General features: G+C 40.3%; 1 protein-coding gene across 1 annotated transcript in view; it reads right to left on the reverse strand.

Moving 5' to 3' along the window:
- Nucleotides 1-2,531, reverse strand: part of LOC135708482 (sodium channel protein 60E-like) — a 389,801-nt gene extending 387,270 nt beyond the window's left edge. Inside the window, exon 1 of the mRNA XM_065230608.1 lies at nt 947-2,531. The gene's annotated coding sequence lies outside the window, so the exon portion shown is untranslated. The remainder of the gene's footprint in view (nt 1-946) is intronic.
- Nucleotides 2,532-12,260: the final 9,729 nt, after the last annotated feature.

Consider the following 12,260-nt stretch of genomic DNA (forward strand, 5'->3'; position numbering starts at 1 on the left):
AAAAAGTTCTGACTGATGTTCTGGATATATAAGCAGAATTTTATGGATAAATTTGATGGGGATACAGAATGCATCCGAATGTATCGTTCCCCCTGGAACATATAAAGAGTTTCAGAGTTCCTGATAATCTTCTTCCTCCACGTACTCCTTGACTCGTCGGTAGCAGACAATTCTCCTTCAAACAATCCTCATGCGGACAATCCTCCTTTGAACAATCTTCCCGCGGACAATCATCTGACTGGCAGGATCTGTTCCATTCGGTCCTCGCTACACAAGGATCGTACCTGGGTCCGCCTTGCATGATTTCTAGTTGGACCCCCAACAATTAAGTGATAAAACTGATTCCATTTTGATCAACATCAACAATGACATTAATCCTAGCTCTGAAGTTCAGGTTAGGAAAAAAGTTAGGTTAAAACAAAACGTCAGCTATTGTTGGTAAACAAACCGACAGCATTGTTGACAGCATTCCCCCATGCACTCAAAAATATAACTACCCACAAATCTAAAAAACCTACTACTGCGTGCACTTCCATTCTATTACCGAGAACCATGATTTTTCGATAAATTCCTTCCACGCTATTGGTCCTGACCTTTGGGTCCATGGTAATACCAACATATATATTGAAGGTAAAAAATCCACAAAAAAGCAACGCAGATGGCAAAGCAGGTGGGATGTCGCTTATGTCAGCCCAAGCGATTAAAATTGTGAATCCTTTACTCTTTATAGAAACAAATTGCTGTAAACCCTCCATATATGCGGTGGGTGGTACCATCCACCCACCACTATTTCTCGAATTTCCTTCAACCAATTATGATGATTTTGTGTATGTGAGTTATACATAAAATCAGCTCAATTGGTTGAAGGACAACCGAGAAATAGCGTCCATCGCATATATGGACAAAAAGTGCCTTGCATTTTTAAAGAATTATAACAATCACTTACTCTTAATCGTGCAGCATCACTGTTCCACTAAATGGTAAGCATCCGCTATTTCAAACTGCACAGCGCCGCCACAAGAGTTACACACAAGTCTCATTGAGTTCTACAGTTATTTTCACACTCCAGTTCGGTTATCGCTCCGCAGGAACGAGGAATTCAATCTATTTCCCCCCGCCTGCGAACAGCTCGAGATTCCACTTGACCAGAGTGCCAACAGCACCCTCGACTTAACAATGGAGGCGACACTGCTGCTGCTGCTGCTGCTTCTGCTCCTGGCAGCTGCAATTGTTTTCCACGCTAATTTATTGAATTTCACAATTTTCACAGTTTTCAATTATTTTCTCCTCGCTTGTCGGCTGTCGCAGCTCGTACAATATCTCCCGCGGGGTCCTTCCACTCTCTCACTTTGGTGGAACAAGTTTTTTTTTTGTTTTCTGTTCGCACCACCTAAAGTTACACGGCAGCAGTCAGTGTGCTTGTTTATATAGCGTTTACCGCGCCGCGGTCTCACGACGAAGTAGAACAAGTTTTCCACCACCACAACCACCATCGATTGCGAATAATAATGGATCCATATTTGTTCACGGACCACAGCGGTGGAAGGTACGGGAAAGGGAGTTCTTTCTCTCCCGTTTTTTCCTCTTCAAAAAAGAGCACACAACTTGTAAAAAACTAATCCATTCCTGGCCGCTTAATCGCGCCGAGATTTTCTTCTTATTTTCACCACTACACAGACATTGGGGGAGCTCTTTGAAACAAGCTCGTTCAATCCTCCGGATCCGGTTCGGTTGGATATTATCCTCTTGGCTTTGTTTCTGCTGCTACTGCGTCTGCTTCTGCTGCGGCTGAATCAAGCAGTTCTGGTTCTGCACACATCAAAATGGGTTAAACATGTTGCTGCATTCCCACACTATCAAACAATTTTACATGCTGTTTCAATCTTTCTTCTTCTAAGAACCGTACTTGAGTAGCAACTTGATGTTTCTTCTAGAATGAAAGCTTGTGCTGGCTGGGAGCTAATTTTTCCCCAACACCAGACGCACTTAAAACTCGGAAAATCGCTCGCATTTTCTCCAGTAAATCCCAAAAAGCTTTGCTTTTCTTCACACCGAATAACGATTTTCCACGGCTCGCATGATCCAAACATGAAAAAACGACGGTGGTTTTCCTTTCTCATACACGCACAATTTTCACGATTTTTCCCGCACCGTGCCGTTGTAGTTAGTTCACCTTCGGAACCCGCGTGCGGTAAACCACATTTGCCCCTCGTCGCAATGAAAAAAAAAAATCAAATAATGGGACAAACAGTTTTCCCAACGCGCACACACACACGACCACCGAAACTAATCCCCGTCCTCGTCCGCTCGAGGATATCCTCGGAATCCCTGATTATTGCACTCCAGATAGCAATTTTCCTTTCAGGCTATACACATTTTTTTTTTCACCGAGGCTTCCTTTCTGCAGCCTTTGAGAGGGCAAAAAACACACTCCTGTACCAGTAGGTACAGAATAATCTATTAACTCCACTAGCTTCTGCTGACTGCTGCTGTAGCTACTAGCTGCTTGCAGAGTGGTACGGAAATACGTGTCCAGCCCTTTAGAATACTCTCCGGCGACTGGTCGCTGGTGGAGAAAAAATGTCCCAACGAAGCTGACGTAATGGAGTCCTTCTTTCTGCCCCGAAGAACCCAACCGAACGAAGACCCCCGACGAAAGAACCCCGAGCCAAGAGAGTCGCATCCGGTGTAGGTAGGATAGAGAGCCAGCAACAGCAGCAGCCATCCGGTCGGCGTCGTCGACGTCGTCGTCGCGTCGATGACGTCGCATACACACAGGTGGGAAAAGGACCATACGGAAGGTCTGCAGAAAGCAGGTCGAAGTTTTTCTCTTGAATCTCAGCAACCCCCGAAGGGGGAGAGTGCACTCACTCTCTCTGTCCATCTCTCGATACCCGCACGACGAAGCGGTTGTTGCTGTTGCGGTTGTTGTGGGAGACTAGAAAGCTTTTTCACACGCGCGCGTGTCACTGAAGGTAAACAACAAGACGCTGTTGCGTGCAGTCTGCAGAGCTTTCGGTGAGTGGTGTGGGAATTAGCTGCTAATGCAAGAGAGTGAGTGCACAGTTGTGCAAAACCATGCGTCTCCATGGAGTTTGAAAATAAAGCTTGCTTTTGACAGCGTGCACGTGGTCTGCTAAACTGCCGCTCACCGCAAGTCGGTTTCATTTACACGCTCGTTGAATTTAACTCTAATGTGAGTTGAAACCTACTCACTTTCATTGAAAAAGGGCTTCTGAAATGGCTTGAATCATATTTAACTAACCGTCAACAAATTATTAAATTCAACGAAAAAGAAATCGACCCCAATTCAAGTCACATCAGGCTCTCATTTGGGATCTCTCCTTTTTATTCTGTATGTAAACGACATTTCAGTGCCAACATTTCAAAGGGGCGTAATTTCATTTGTAAACAATGGCTTAAGCCGTTGATTTATCGCGAATAAAAGCTCACTCATGAAAAATAATGACACCAGCAGGTAGAGGAATGTTTCCTCTACCAGCTAGCATTGTAATTTTGGAGAGGTAAGATTTCATTCGCGAGAAATTGACGGCTAAAGTCATTGTTTACAAAAGCAATTACGCCCCTTTGAAATATTGGCACTGATTTCCTTCATTCTCAAAAACAAAAATTGCTAATCTATGCCGACGACATGAAGCTCTTTTTGGAAATAAAAAATGATGAAGACATCAATCTATTCCAGAGTGAAATACACATATTCTACACATGGTGAATGCCTATTAGAACTGAACGGAAAAAAAATGCAACTTAATATCATTTAGCAGAAAAAAAAAACACCATCAAACATTGAATTACATAAGGAAATCAGAATGTATAAAAATGTGAAAGAGGGATTTAGGGATGATGTTAGACTCCAAACTAACTTTCATAGACCAAAACAATACAATTATTCACAGGGCAACATGCAAGCGCGTTTGCTATAACTTTCAGGACCCATGCACAATTAAAACACTATATTTTCTTTTTGTGAGGTTGTGAGGTGATGGTCTCCATTTTCAATCACGCACGAAAAAAGATTAGAATCAGTACAAAAGCAATTTCTATTATATGCCCTACGTAAATTAGGTTGGACATCATTTCCTCTTCCATCATATGAAGCACGCTGCATGTTTATGAACATACAAACATTAAAAGAGCAACGTGAATATGCAATGGTTTCGTTTGTAAACGATATCATTTCGCAGCGCATTAACTGAGCAGAACTTTTATCAAAATTAAATTTTTATGCATCTATTTGACAACTCAGAAATCAAAATTGTCGGACTTGACAACTCAGAAATTGCACAAATTATGCAAAATTTGGGCCAATAAATAGCATGACGGCGTCTTACAATCGAAACTAAAACAATATTTTAACTCCATACGGAATCATAACTCGTACGAAGGTAAAATAGAATAGCAGACATTTTTTTTACGTTACGTTGCGTTGCGTTGCGTGTGTAACGGAGTAATTCGTAGATTGCATACTGGCAACTGTCATGTATCAACTGTAACGTTCTTATTCTGATTGCTTAAGCTGATTGCCTATTTGGGAGTGAATAGTTCTCCAATCAAAGTTCAGAACAGGAAAAGCATGACGATTACCATTGCCGGCCACGCCCATCTTCTCCGTTACGAAGGATATTGTTGATGCAGCATCTACTTAACGGGAGGCCAGCATAGAAGCTACGGAGTTGGATAGTTTGGTAGGAGATGGGCCAGGATTCGCTTAAGCAGGCGATGCGACCATAGTAATTGTTTTGTTCTCGAGGAGCTTGGGAGTAATCCCACGATCTTCTACTCAGTAAGCAAAAGCGGCAGCCGTCAAGCTAACCGAGCTCCTAAATTTAAATTCCAATCCTGTTTGAAATAAAATTAAACAAACAAAAAGGAACCGTCTCATCCGAATGATCCAATTTACTCCAGCCATGTGTGATAAAAACACCCAGACATTTATTTTTTTATTTTTATGTTATTAAGAAATAATAAGTCTTTGAGAAAACACGATGAGTAAAATTTATGTGAGATTACTCAAAAGTGAGTAAGCATTCATTTAAGTCAAACAGAGTAGAAGTTACTCACTTTTCTCATTAAATGTTACTCAGTGTTTGACATTTAGCATGGAAATATTAATATAAGGAGAAGTTACTCTATTTTGAGTAAAATAATACGTGCAACACGCACGTATTAACTTTATTTTCAATTCAAGGTGTAGCAATATTTTTTCCATAGCAATTAAATGTATGATAGTTGTGTTGAGTGTAAAGTCCCCGTTCTGTTAATTTTCCCTTGAAAATTTGTCATTGTTTTCATTTTCATGAACCATAAGGTATAGAAATTTGATGTCTGCAGCAAAGTTGCTTCAAATTGATTGTTCTACAACTTTTTAAAACACAGCATTGGTCTATCTCAAATAATAAAAAAAGTTTGTGTTTTCAATTCACCAATTTTATGGACTACCTTAATTTCACTAACATAAAAAATTGGCCAAAAATACGAAGAAACTTTCCCCAAGGCACCATATACCTAAAAGTAATAGATTGAGCGCTAATATTGTTGTCTTCCTAAATACGGCTTTGGGACCATTGTTCACTAGTCCCCAGGGTAAATTTTCTGATCATAACTACAAATTCATTCTGATAAGACGCCAATGAGTGGTTTCGAAAAAAGAGGACCTCCAAACTCAGTTTCAAGAACTGATCAATTTTATGGATGTTCCAGATCTTCCTGGTGAACCATCCCGTGGTCCCAAGGGTCCATTTTCCGGTCATAACTCCCATTTTATTCTGATGAGACATCTATGAGTGATTTCGAAAAATCAGAACAGCTCTAGAATCAATTTCATTAAATTACCTCTTTTAGGGATGATTTGGACCCTCTGGAGGACCATTTTCTTGGACCGAAGGGTCAATTTTCCAATCACAACTCCAAATTCATATAAAAACGTGATTGATAAGATGTCAATGAATGGTTTTGAAAAAAAAAAAAACCGTGCAGCTCTAGGATCAGTTTTATAAATTGACCAATTTTACGAATGTTCTGGATCTTCCGGTGGATCATCCCGTAGTCATCAGGGTCTATATTCTGATCACAATTTTAAATTAGTTCTGATAAGACGTCTATGAGCAATTTAAAAAAAACGCAGAGCTCTAGGATCAGTTTAATAAATTGACCACTTTTAAGGATGCTCCGGATGTTTTGGTGATTTCTAGTGATCAAATTCCAATCATAACTTTACATTAATTTTGATAAGACTTATATGAGAGGTTTAGGATCAGTTTCATGAATTTACCACTTTTACAGATTTCGGATTTTGCGGTGAACCATCGCGTGGTCAACAGGGTCTATATTCCGGTCACAACTTCTATGAGTGGTTCCGAAAAATACGCGGAGCTTTAGGATCAGTATAATGAAGTGACCACTTTCACGGACGTTCCGAATCTTCTAGAGGACCATCCCGTAGTCCACAGCGCCCATATTCCGATCGCAACCTCAGATTCATTCTGGTAAGAAGTTTATAAGGGGTTTCGAAAAAAAACAAGGAGCTCTAGGATCAGTTTCATGGATTGATCACTTTTACGGATGTTTCGGATCTTCCGGTGAACCACCTCGTGGTCCTAAGGTTTCGTATTTCGGTCACGACTCCGAATTAATTGTAATAAGACGTCTATTAGCGGTTTCGAAAAAACACGGAGTTCTAGGATCAGTTCGCAATGTATCGCATTACTCATGTCATTTATAAAGCCTCAAGCTGTATTCAAATGTTATAACGATGTAAGGAAACCTTTGCTCAACCTCTATACAAGCAAATCTGGCGAACTTAGTCAGCTACTTATGGCTGTTGTGACGGTTGGAACTCAATGCTGTACAAGGAAGAATGCCTCAAAAACCACGTACTGCCTTTCATTAAAGCCCATAAAGGTCCCGTGAAGTTTTGGCCAGATTTGGCGAGTTGCCACTACAGCCGGGAAGTCATCCAGTGGTTCCGCGATAATAACGTAGATTTCATCGATAAAAACATAAATCCACCCAACTGCCCGCAGTTCCAGCCCATCGAGGGATTTTGGGCAATAATGAAGCGGAAATATAAGAAAAGTGGAAAAACGGCTCGGGACGCGATTCAGATGACCAAAATGTGGAACAAATGTGCCAAGGAAGTTGACTCCGGAGGTGTGCAGCGTTCGATGGGAGGAATAAAGAAGAAAGTGCGAATTTTCATTAGAAACGAAGAGAAATTATTTGTATTTATATGTTTTCCTAAATTTACAGGGAATTACCTTTGTTTTGATGTATTAACCTTATTTGTACGTCAATCCGTTACCGAGATACAGATGATTTTATTATTCCGGATTCTAAATGGACATAGCTTTAATCAAGCAAATGGAACCAAATTTTAGTATACATGAATCTATGGTTTTCGTTTTCAGAGCCGTTGGTCATGTTTATCAGAGATATCAAATTTAACCATTTGGAACTATAATCAAGAAATTCCGAACCGGTTCTATGGTGGCCATATTTGCTCTATCCTTGTCGCTATGAGTAACATTGGTCATATTTCGTCGAGTAAATGTGATTAAATATGTCACTTGATATGGTTATGAGAGATATCAAATTTGACCATATGGAGCCAAAATCCGGAACATCCGGCACCGGTTCTACCATATGCCATTGATCATATTTGGCCGAGTAGATATAATTTGATATGTCGCTTGTAGACAGTTTTTTGTGATAGTTGACCCCCCTCCCCTGCGTTGACAATCGTAGATACAAAAATTTAAAATTTGTATGGGCCGTGGATAATTGCCAACCGCCCCCCCAACTGTCTACGTAGTTTATGAACAGCCACTTATGAGAAATATCAAATTTGTCCGTTTGAAACCATGATCCGGAATATCTAGACCCGGTTCTACGGTGACCATATAGCTCCGTGGTTGTTGTTTTGAGTATCATTGGTGGGGCGACCCCGGCGTAGTGGTTAGCATCCATACCTCTCACGCCAAAGTCACGAGTTCAAATCTCACCCCCGGACAAGTCACGAATGACCCAAGAGCGTTAAAGTGACTATAATAAAAAAAAAGTATCATTGGTCATATTTCGTTGAATAGATGTGATTTATTATGTTATGAGACATATCAAATACGGAATCATAATCCGGAATATCCAGAACCGGTTCTACAGTGACCATATGGTTCGAAGTGTGTTGTTTTGAGTGACATTGGTCATATTTCGTCGAGTAGATGTGATATGATACACAGCAAAAAAAAAATGTAATATCGATCAACGTAATTCAAGCTGATGTATGAAATAATTATGTAATAGCAAAAAGCAGGTACAATATTACATCAATGGATGTAATTCTGTTCGCAAAATCGATGTACATCGTACAATGTGATATTACACAACCGATGGATTGACCTGGTTGCAGCAGTTTGGATGTAATATTCAACAACTTTTTTTTGCTGTGTATGTCGCATGATATGGTAGATAATAAATTTGACCATATGGAACTATAAACCGGAACATCCGGAACCAATTCCATGCAGGCATGTGGTCTTATGATTGTTCTCTATCATTTCCGGGAGTGCAAAAAAAAAATGTTTTCGCAGTGATATTGAGTTAGATAAAAGATAAAGATTGAAAAAACACCTCCGTGCCTACTCATTCTTGAATATATAACGAAGAGGGACTGGCCTAATGTTAAAACAATTTCGATTGAATCGGCCATGGCATCTCTTCTTCTTCTTCTTCTTCATTCCTTAATTTAATGTCGGTCTCTGTTCCGCAATCTAGTGCCAATCACCGACGGACATCAATTGCCATCGATTGACGGCAATCGAATGTGCAGGAAGGCAGCTTGCACAACCTGCGTAGGATATCGCACCCATTCAAACACATATGGGTCGGGACCAACGGTTTTACTATCACCCAACCGGTGGATGTAAGATTCGCTTACAATTATGTGGGATTCATCCGAGGATTCATCATCAGAGGATGTAAGTGGAGACCGCATGAACCGAGGATGCAATATACCTAGCTGCGGTCCAATGCAAGAGAATTGGAGACCAAAAAATGTGGAGTGTATTAGTGAGTGAAATGAATTATGTCGAAAAAAATTGGAAAAAGGTTGCCGACTGGGACTCGAACCACGAACGTTGTGATTATCAGACCTGTGCTTTCTCCACTGCTCTCTCCATGCTTCTGAATATGGATAACCTAAAAGCAAACAAGAAGCGCTCATTTCCTCTCACACTTGACTTCGTATGCATTTTCTGCTGGAGAGATTCGAGGCAAGTGTGTGCGTCGTTCTGCCATGTTATACATAAAAATCAAGGCAAATGCTTGCTTGTGTAGATGAAAGACAGAACACGAAATAAAAAAGGCAAAAAACCATTACATCGCCTGCAAGGTCAACTTCTAACATTCGCTGCGATGTTCATGAACAGAGGATGATAGGAAATGGAACTAACATTCATTGTAATAAATTTTTGGTTTGCGTGTACCCTTCCGAAGGAAGACGTGACCAGAGATTTTTATACCTCAGAAAAATCCCACCGACCTCGGCTGACAGACCAATTGGAGTGATAAAGCAGTCACGCTTACCACTACACCACCGGCGCCGGCTGGCCATGGCACCACAAGGACACAAATTTATGAATAGTTGTCCCTGGCTTTTACACTGAGGAAAAGAACGTAAGAATTACAAATGAACCACTTATGAATTTTAGCCACAAAAAATCGGAATGAATCTCATCGATTTGCCTTATGAAAAATAATGTTGGCGGAGCAGACTGGAACCGAACCATGGATTTGAGATTACGGGGCCCGTGTGTTCACCACTCGTCTTTCAACGCTTGGCTAAAAGAAATTGTTAAAGGTATATAAGACCTACCTCACACACTAAGATTATTTCACCGAAATCTGTTAAATTTTACCGAAATCTCAACAGCTGAACCACAGACAAACAGACATAACACTCACAATCACATTCATCGCAAATAATGTTTTAGTTGGGAATGTGCTTGCATTTGTCATGGTGGCGCCACTGAAGCATTGAGCAAGCCACCACATTTCGAACTTTTCAGTGATGCCAGTTCTTTTTCACGTCTAGTTAGTAAATGTCAGCTCTTGAAAATGATAAGTGGTCAAGGCATCCCACTGGAGACACATACCACATCAGACGAATACAGAAAAAAATTGTTGAATATTACATCAAAACTGCTGCACATTAGTCATTTCGTTCCTAATATTACGTTGTACGATGTACACAGAATTCGAGAACAAAAAATCATGTTGATGACTGTAATATTCTAACAATTTTTACCAGTTATTGATGTTCAATACTTCACCATGAATATCATTGATTGATACATATTATTTTTTTCTTCTGTGTACACGGATAGAAATTTCCTTATACCTTTTGGCAAATTTCTATTGCTGATTATACATAAAATGTATAAGTCAACTAATAAGCAGACGCCATGCAAAACGTTAATGAAGATCATGTGTCAAATTAAATGTATAAGCGGTCACACATACCTTTTATGCAATCTTATAGGACCTATGTGGTTTGTCTTATGGAATGTACAAGGCTGATGTTTTGGCAAAAATGTATAAGTGAAACACATGGATAAAATAATTGATTTTCGTTTCGTGTACACATTGAAGTGATGAGCGGTGGTAGAAAGGGTACTAATAAATGATGCATTATCTTGTTTAAAAACTTGTTTCCAGCAAAAGAAAAAGCACACTAAGCAAACAAAACAAATCCCTAAAAAAAAGTTTTTGCTTCTAAGAATTTTTCCTACGGTTCCGTATTTCTGCAGAATTCAATCAATTATATAGATGTTCGGAAAATTTCGTAGAACCGACATCACTGACTTCCATCTGTTTTGTTTTTATTCAACACAGATGACGCGTTGACAGAACGAGGGAAAAGCAACTAGTGAAAAAATTGCATGAAAGAGGGATGCTCCGGTTGCAAAACATTGCTTGGGAATGTGGATGATAGATGGTGCTAGTGCGCATGCAAAATACGCTTGACGATATTTTTGAAGAATTTTCTTCTAAGAGTTATGTCTGTTTGTCTGTGGTTATAACATGTTATAGCGCTATCTTGATGGTGGTCTCTGTGTTGCAATTATTTGACAACCGTTATAACATGTTATAACTCTCCAGTCTGAACAAGGCATATGATTCCAGTTCCGGGTACGGTGAAGCGATAACACCGACAAACCGACATGAATGACCATAGCAAAAGCAATAAAATTTCTGACCAAAGCACACAAGTGACATCTGGCTCCGTGTTCGCGGGAATTATTTAGCTAAGCCATGAACCCGCATGCAACAGTTTTGAATCGGTCCGTGTCTGATCTATTCTGGACAAATTATTTTTATCTAGATCAAAAAATCCTATGGTTTTGACAGTTCGGATCACTGCACATTTAAATCAACCGTTTACGATTTTCAGGCATAAGTTAGAATTAAGTGTCATGTCGGTTTGTCGGTGGCGATAATACTGGCTTAAGGGTGATACGGTCAAAATTTGGTCAAGGGAAAACGCGTGTAAATCGGTGAAATCGTTTATTTAAAAAATCAAATTAAATTTCTTTTTCAAGTTCAATTAGTATAAAATTCAGGAAAAATATTCAGTTAGGCTTCCGCTTTTCCAAATCCGAATTGCCGGGCCTTACGCTTGACCCCTGCCATCAGATTTTGTACAGCCACCTTGTCCACCTTCTTCACCGCAGAAAGCCAGTTTGCCTTGAACTGCTGCTCGCCCTTAGCAGTTTTTTTGGTCTTCTTTAGGTTCCGCTTGACAATAGCCCAGTATTTCTCAATTGGGCGGAGCTCTGGCGTGTTGGGAGGGTTCTTGTCCTTGGGAACCACCTGCACGTTCTTGGCGGCGTACCACTCCATGGCCTTTTTACCGTAATGGCAAGATGCCAAATCCGGCCAAAACAGTACGGAACAACCGTGTTTCTTCAGGAAAGGCAGCAGACGTTTATTCAAACACTCTTTCACGTAAATTTCTTGGTTGACAGTCCCGGAAGCTATGAAAATGCTGCTTTTTCAAGCCACAGGTACAGATGGCTTGCCAAACCAGATATTTCTTTGCGAACTTTGACAGTTTCATGTGCTTGAAAACATCTGCTACCTTTCCCCTTCCTTTTGCCGTATAAAACTCCTGTCCCGGAAGCTGCTTGTAGTCGGCTTTGACGTAGGTTTCGTCGTCCATTACCGCGCAGTCAAACTTCGTCAGC

This window comes from Ochlerotatus camptorhynchus, unplaced genomic scaffold (assembly GCF_037179485.1).
Source record: "Ochlerotatus camptorhynchus isolate MF236.1 unplaced genomic scaffold, CSIRO-AGI_Acam_v1.1 ptg000330l, whole genome shotgun sequence".
In the NCBI taxonomy this organism is placed as follows: domain Eukaryota; kingdom Metazoa; phylum Arthropoda; class Insecta; order Diptera; family Culicidae; genus Ochlerotatus; species Ochlerotatus camptorhynchus.